Genomic DNA, 6311 nt, shown 5'->3' on the forward strand with positions numbered 1-6311 from the left:
TAGGATATCAGAATTAATGGATAATTATAACTATGAACAATGGTGTAAAGAACAATAGGCTTGTAATTAATTAATAAAAAAAGGATTGCTCAGCAGACATATAAAAACTTAAAAAAGTATCAAATGGAAATTCTAGAATTAAAGGAACTATAACATATAAAATTAAAATTTAACTGGATGGGCTTAACAGAAGAATGGAGACAACGGAGGAGAGTCAGTGAGCTTGTATATAGGTCAACAGAAGCTGAAGAATGGAGAGGATAAAAGATGAAAAGAATAAGTATAGCCTCAGAGAAATGTAATTTAATAACAACGGGTCAAACGTATATGTAATTGGAGTCCTACGAAAGAAGAGATAGGCTAAAAAAACTATTTGAAAAAATAATGGTTGCAAATTTTTGAAGTTTGGCAAAAGACATAAATTTACAGAATCAAGAAGCGTAGAAAACCACAAGCAGAATAAGAGATGAGGGAAAACATGGACAGGTGCATCACAGTCCAACTACTGAAAACCAAAGATAAAGAGGAGGTTACAGATTTTCTGCTGGCTGTATGATTGCCTGAAACGAGAACTACATTTGCCAGTCTCTTTCATAACTAGGTGGGTCCACGTGACTAAATGTTGACAAATTGCATGTAAGGAAAAGTGAGGTATACAATTCCTACAGTGTGCCTTTGTAGAAAGATGTGCACTTCCTTCCCCTTTTGGTTTTTGTGCTGCCTGGAGAGTAATGTGGTGGCAAGTCATCTTCAACTCTAAAAAAGAGTAACAACCTAGAAATAACAAAGTAACCACTGAGAAGGAACCTGGGATTTCTAACGTCCAGAGCACCATTCTGGTTTGCGATAATCTCTGTCTTAGTTTGTTCTGTGTTGTTATAACAGAATACCAGAAACTGAGTAATTTATAAGGAACATAAATATGTTTTTCACACTTCTGAGATTGTAAAGTTCAAGATTAAGGTGCCAGTCAGTTAGAGACCCATCTCTCTGCTTACAAAATGGCTGCTTAAATGGTGCATCTTCTGGAGTGGAGGAACACTGTGTCTTCATTTGGCAAAAGAGCAGAAGAGCAAGCTGGCACCAGCTCCCTCTATCAAACCCCTTTGTGAGGATATTTAATCCCACTCACCAGGGAAAAGCCCTCATGGACTAATAAGCTCTTAGGGGTCCCACTTCCTAATATTATCATATTGGCAGCACCTAGATTTTGGAGGTCACACAAACTATAGCAACCTCAGAGCAGCAACAGCACACCAGCCTCAGAATGGGGTATGGCACACAAATGAACTGGTATCTTTTACCTTTGAGGAAAAACAACAGTTTTATCTACTGCTTTTGGTTTTTCTGATGATGAAATCAAACCTATATCTATGTTAACACACGTGAAAACATCTTGTATCAGATTCAGGTCACACTTACATAGGGAAAAAGCAAAAACACGAATAAGCCAGAAATCTGGCAAAGATGTAAGTAGATTTTTTTTTCTTTTTTTTTTTAATTTATTTATTATTATTAAACTTTAAGTTGTAGGGCACATGTGCATAACGTCCAGGTTTGTTACATATGTATACTTGTGCCATGTTGGTGTGCTGCACCCATCAACTCGTCATTTACATCAGGTATAACTCCCAATGCAATCCCTCCCCCCTCCCCCCTCCCCATGATAGGCCCCGGTGTGTGATGTTCCCCTTTCTGAGTCCAAGTGATCTCATTGTTCAGTTCCCACCTATGAGTGAGAACATGCGGTGTTTGGTTTTCTGTTCTTGTGATAGTTTGCTAAGAATGATGGTTTCCAGCTGCATCCATGTCCCTACAAAGGACACAAACTCATCCTTTTTCATGGCTGCATAGTATTCCATGGTGTATATGTGCCACATTTTCTTAATCCAATCTGTCACTGATGGACATTTGGGTTGATTCCAAGTCTTTGCTATTGTGAATAGTGCTGCAATAAACATACGTGTGCATGTGTCTTTATAGCAGCATAATTTATAATCCTTTGGGTATATACCCAGTAATGGGATGGCTGGGTCGTATGGTACATCTAGTTCTAGATCCTTGAGGAATCGCCATACTGTTTTCCATAATGGTTGAACTAGTTTACAATCCCACCAACAGTGTAAAAGCGCTCCTATTTCTCCACATCCTCTCCAGCACCTGTTGTTTCCTGACTTTTTAATGATCGCCATTCTAACTGGTGTGAGATGGTATCTCATTGTGGTTTTGATTTGCATTTCTCTGATGGCCAGTGATGATGAGCATTTTTTCATGTGTCTGTTGGCTGTATGAATGTCTTCTTTTGAGAAATGTCTGTTCATATCCTTTGCCCACTTTTTGATGGGGTTGTTTGTTTTTTTCTTGTAAATTTGTTTGAGTTCTTTGTAGGTTCTGGATATTAGCCCTTTGTCAGATGAGTAGATTGCAAAAATTTTCTCCCATTCTGTAGGTTGCCTGTTCACTCTGATGGTAGTTTCTTTTGCTGTGCAGAAGCTCTTTAGTTTAATTAGATCCCATTTGTCAATTTTGGCTTTTGCTGCTGTTGCTTTTGGTGTTTTAGACATGAAGTCTTTGCCCATGCCTATGTCCTGAATGGTACTACCTAGGTTTTCCTCTAGGATTTTTATGGTATTAGGTCTAACATTTAAGTCTCTAATCCATCTTGAATTAATTTTCGTATAAGGAGTAAGGAAAGGATCCAGTTTCAGCTTTCTACTTATGGCTAGCCAATTTTCCCAGCACCATTTATTAAATAGGGAATCCTTTCCCCATTTCTTGTTTCTCTCAGGTTTGTCAAAGATCAGATGGCTGTAGATGTGTGGTATTATTTCTGAGGACTCTGTTCTGTTCCATTGGTCTATATCTCTGTTTTGGTACCAGTACCATGCTGTTTTGGTTACTGTAGCCTTGTAGTATAGTTTGAAGTCAGGTAGCGTGATGCCTCCAGCTTTGTTCTTTTGACTTAGGATTGTCTTGGAGATGCGGGCTCTTTTTTGGTTCCATATGAACTTTAAAGCAGTTTTTTCCAATTCTGTGAAGAAACTCATTGGTAGCTTGATGGGGATGGCATTGAATCTATAAATTACCTTGGGCAGTATGGCCATTTTCACGATATTGATTCTTCCTATCCATGAGCATGGTATGTTCTTCCATTTGTTTGTGTCCTCTTTGATTTCACTGAGCAGTGGTTTGTAGTTCTCCTTGAAGAGGTCCTTTACATCCCTTGTAAGTTGGATTCCTAGGTCTTTTATTCTCTTTGAAGCAATTGTGAATGGAAGTTCATTCCTGATTTGGCTCTCTGTTTGTCTGTTACTGGTGTATACGAATGCTTGTGATTTTTGCACATTAATTTTGTATCCTGAGACTTTGCTGAAGTTGCTTATCAGCTTAAGGAGATTTTGGGCTGAGACAATGGGGTTTTCTAAATATACAATCATGTCATCTGCAAACAGGGACAGTTTGACTTCTTCTTTTCCTAACTGAATACCCTTGATTTCTTTCTCTTGCCTAATTGCCCTAGCCAGAACTTCCAGCACTATGTTGAATAGGAGTGGTGAGAGAGGGCATCCCTGTCTTGTGCCAGTTTTCAAAGGGAATTTTTCCAGTTTTTGCCCATTCAGTATGATATTGGATATGGGTTTGTCATAAATAGCTGTTATTATTTTGAGGTACGTTCCATCAATACCGAATTTATTGAGCGTTTTTAGCATGAAGGGTTGTTGAATTTTGTCAAAAGCCTTTTCTGCATCTATTGAGATAATCATGTGGTTCTTGTCTTTGGTTCTGTTTATATGCTGGATTATGTTTATTGATTTGTGTATGTTGAGCCAGCCTTGCATCCCAGGGATGAAGCCCACTTGATCATGGTGGATAAGCTTTTTGATGTGTTGCTGAATCCGGTTTGCCAGTATTTTATTGAGGATTTTTGCATCGATGTTCATCAGGGATATTGGTCTAAAATTCTCTTTTTTAGTTGTGTCTCTGCCAGGCTTTGGTATCAGGATGATGTTGGCCTCAGAAAATGAGTTAGGGAGGATTCCCTCTTTTTCTATTGATTGGAATAGTTTCAGAAGGAATGGTACCAACTCCTCCTTGTACCTCTGGTAGAATTCAGCTGTGAATCCATCTGGTCCTGGACTTTTTTTGGTTGGTAGGCTACTAATTATTGCCTCAATTTCAGAGCCTACTATTGGTCTATTCAGGGATTCAACTTCTTCCTGGTTTAGTCTTGGAAGAGTGTAAGTGTCCAGGAAATTATCCATTTCTTCTAGATTTTCCAGTTTATTTGCGTAGAGGTGTTTAAAGTATTCTCTGATGGTAGTTTGTATTTCTGTGGGGTCGGTGGTGATATCCCCATTATCATTTTTAATTGCATCGATTTGATTCTTCTCTCTTTTCTTCTTTATTAGTCTTGCTAGTGGTCTGTCAATTTTGTTGATCTTTTCAAAAAACCAACTCCTGGATTCATTGATTTTTTGGAGAGTTTTTTGTGTCTCTATCTCCTTCAGTTCTGCTCTGATCTTAGTTATTTCTTGCCTTCTGCTAGCTTTCAAATGTGTTTGCTCTTGCTTCTCTAGTTCTTTTAATTGTGATGTTAGAGTGTCAATTTTAGATCTTCCCTGCTTTCTCTTGTGGGCATTTAGTGCTATAAATTTCCCTCTACACACTGCTTTAAATGTGTCCCAGAGATTCTGGTATGTTGTATCTTTGTTCTCATTGGTTTCAAAGAACATCTTTATTTCTGCCTTCATTTCGTTATGTACCCAGTAGTCATTCAGGAGCAGGTTGCTCAGTTTCCATGTAGTTGAGCAGTTTTGAATGAGTTTCTTAGTCCTGAGTTCTAGTTTGATTGCACTGTGGTCTGAGAGACAGTTTGTTATAATTTCTGTTCTTGTACATTTGCTGAGGAGTGATTTACTTCCAATTACGTGGTCAATTTTGGAGTAAGTACGATGTGGTGCTGAGAAGAATGTATATTCTGTTGATTTGGGGTGGAGAGTTCTATAGATGTCTATTAGGTCTGCTTGCTGCAGAGATGAGTTCAATTCCTGGATATCCTTGTTAACTTTCTGTCTCGTTGATCTGTCTAATGTTGACAGTGGAGTGTTGAAGTCTCCCATTATTATTGTATGGGAGTCTAAGTCTCTTTGTAAGTCTCTAAGGACTTGCTTTATGAATCTGGGTGCTCCTGTATTGGGTGCATATATATTTAGGATAGTTAGCTCTTCCTGTTGAATTGATCCCTTTACCATTATGTAATGGCCTTCTTTGTCTCTTTTGATCTTTGATGGTTTAAAGTCTGTTTTATCAGAGACTAGTATTGCAACCCCCGCTTTTTTTTGTTCTCCATTTGCTTGGTAAATCTTCCTCCATCCCTTTATTTTGAGCCTATGTATGTCTCTGCGTGTGAGATGGGTCTCCTGAATACAGCAGACTGATGGGTCTTGACTCTTGATCCAGTTTGCCAGTCTGTGTCTTTTAATTGGAGCATTTAGTCCATTTACATTTAAGGTTAAGATTGTTATGTGTGAACTTGATCCTGCCATTATGATATTAACTGGTTATTTTGCTCGTTAGTTGATGCAGTTTCTTCCTAGCCTCGATGGTCTTTACATTTTGGCATGTTTTTGCAATGGCTGGTACCGGTTGTTCCTTTCCATGTTTAGTGCTTCCTTCAGGGTCTCTTGTAAGGCAGGCCTAGTGGTGACAAAATCTCTAAGCATTTGCTTATCTGTAAAGGATTTTATTTCTCCTTCACTTATGAAACTTAGTTTGGCTGGATATGAAATTCTGGGTTGAAAATTCTTTTCTTTAAGAATGTTGAATATTGGCCCCCACTCTCTTCTGGCTTGGAGAGTTTCTGCCGAGAGATCTGCTGTTAGTCTGATGGGCTTCCCTTTGTGGGTAACCCGACCTTTCTCTCTGGCTGCCCTTAAGATTTTTTCCTTCATTTCAACTTTGGTGAATCTGGCAATTATGTGTCTTGGAGTTGCTCTTCTCGAGGAGTATCTTTGTGGCGTTCTCTGTATTTCCTGGATTTGAATGTTGGCCTGTCCTACTAGGTTGGGGAAGTTCTCCTGGATGATATCCTGAAGAATGTTTTCCAACTTGGTTCCATTTTCCCCCTCACTTTCAGGCACCCCAATCAGACGTAGATTTGGTCTTTTTACATAATCCCATACTTCTTGCAGGCTTTGTTCATTTCTTTTTCTTCTTTTTTCTTTTGGTTTCTCTTCTCGCTTCATTTCATTCATTTGATCCTCAATCGCTGATACTCTTTCTTCCAGTTGATCGAGTTGGTTACTGAAACT

Source organism: Macaca nemestrina, chromosome 13, assembly GCF_043159975.1.
Source record: "Macaca nemestrina isolate mMacNem1 chromosome 13, mMacNem.hap1, whole genome shotgun sequence".
Taxonomy (NCBI): Eukaryota; Metazoa; Chordata; class Mammalia; order Primates; family Cercopithecidae; genus Macaca; species Macaca nemestrina.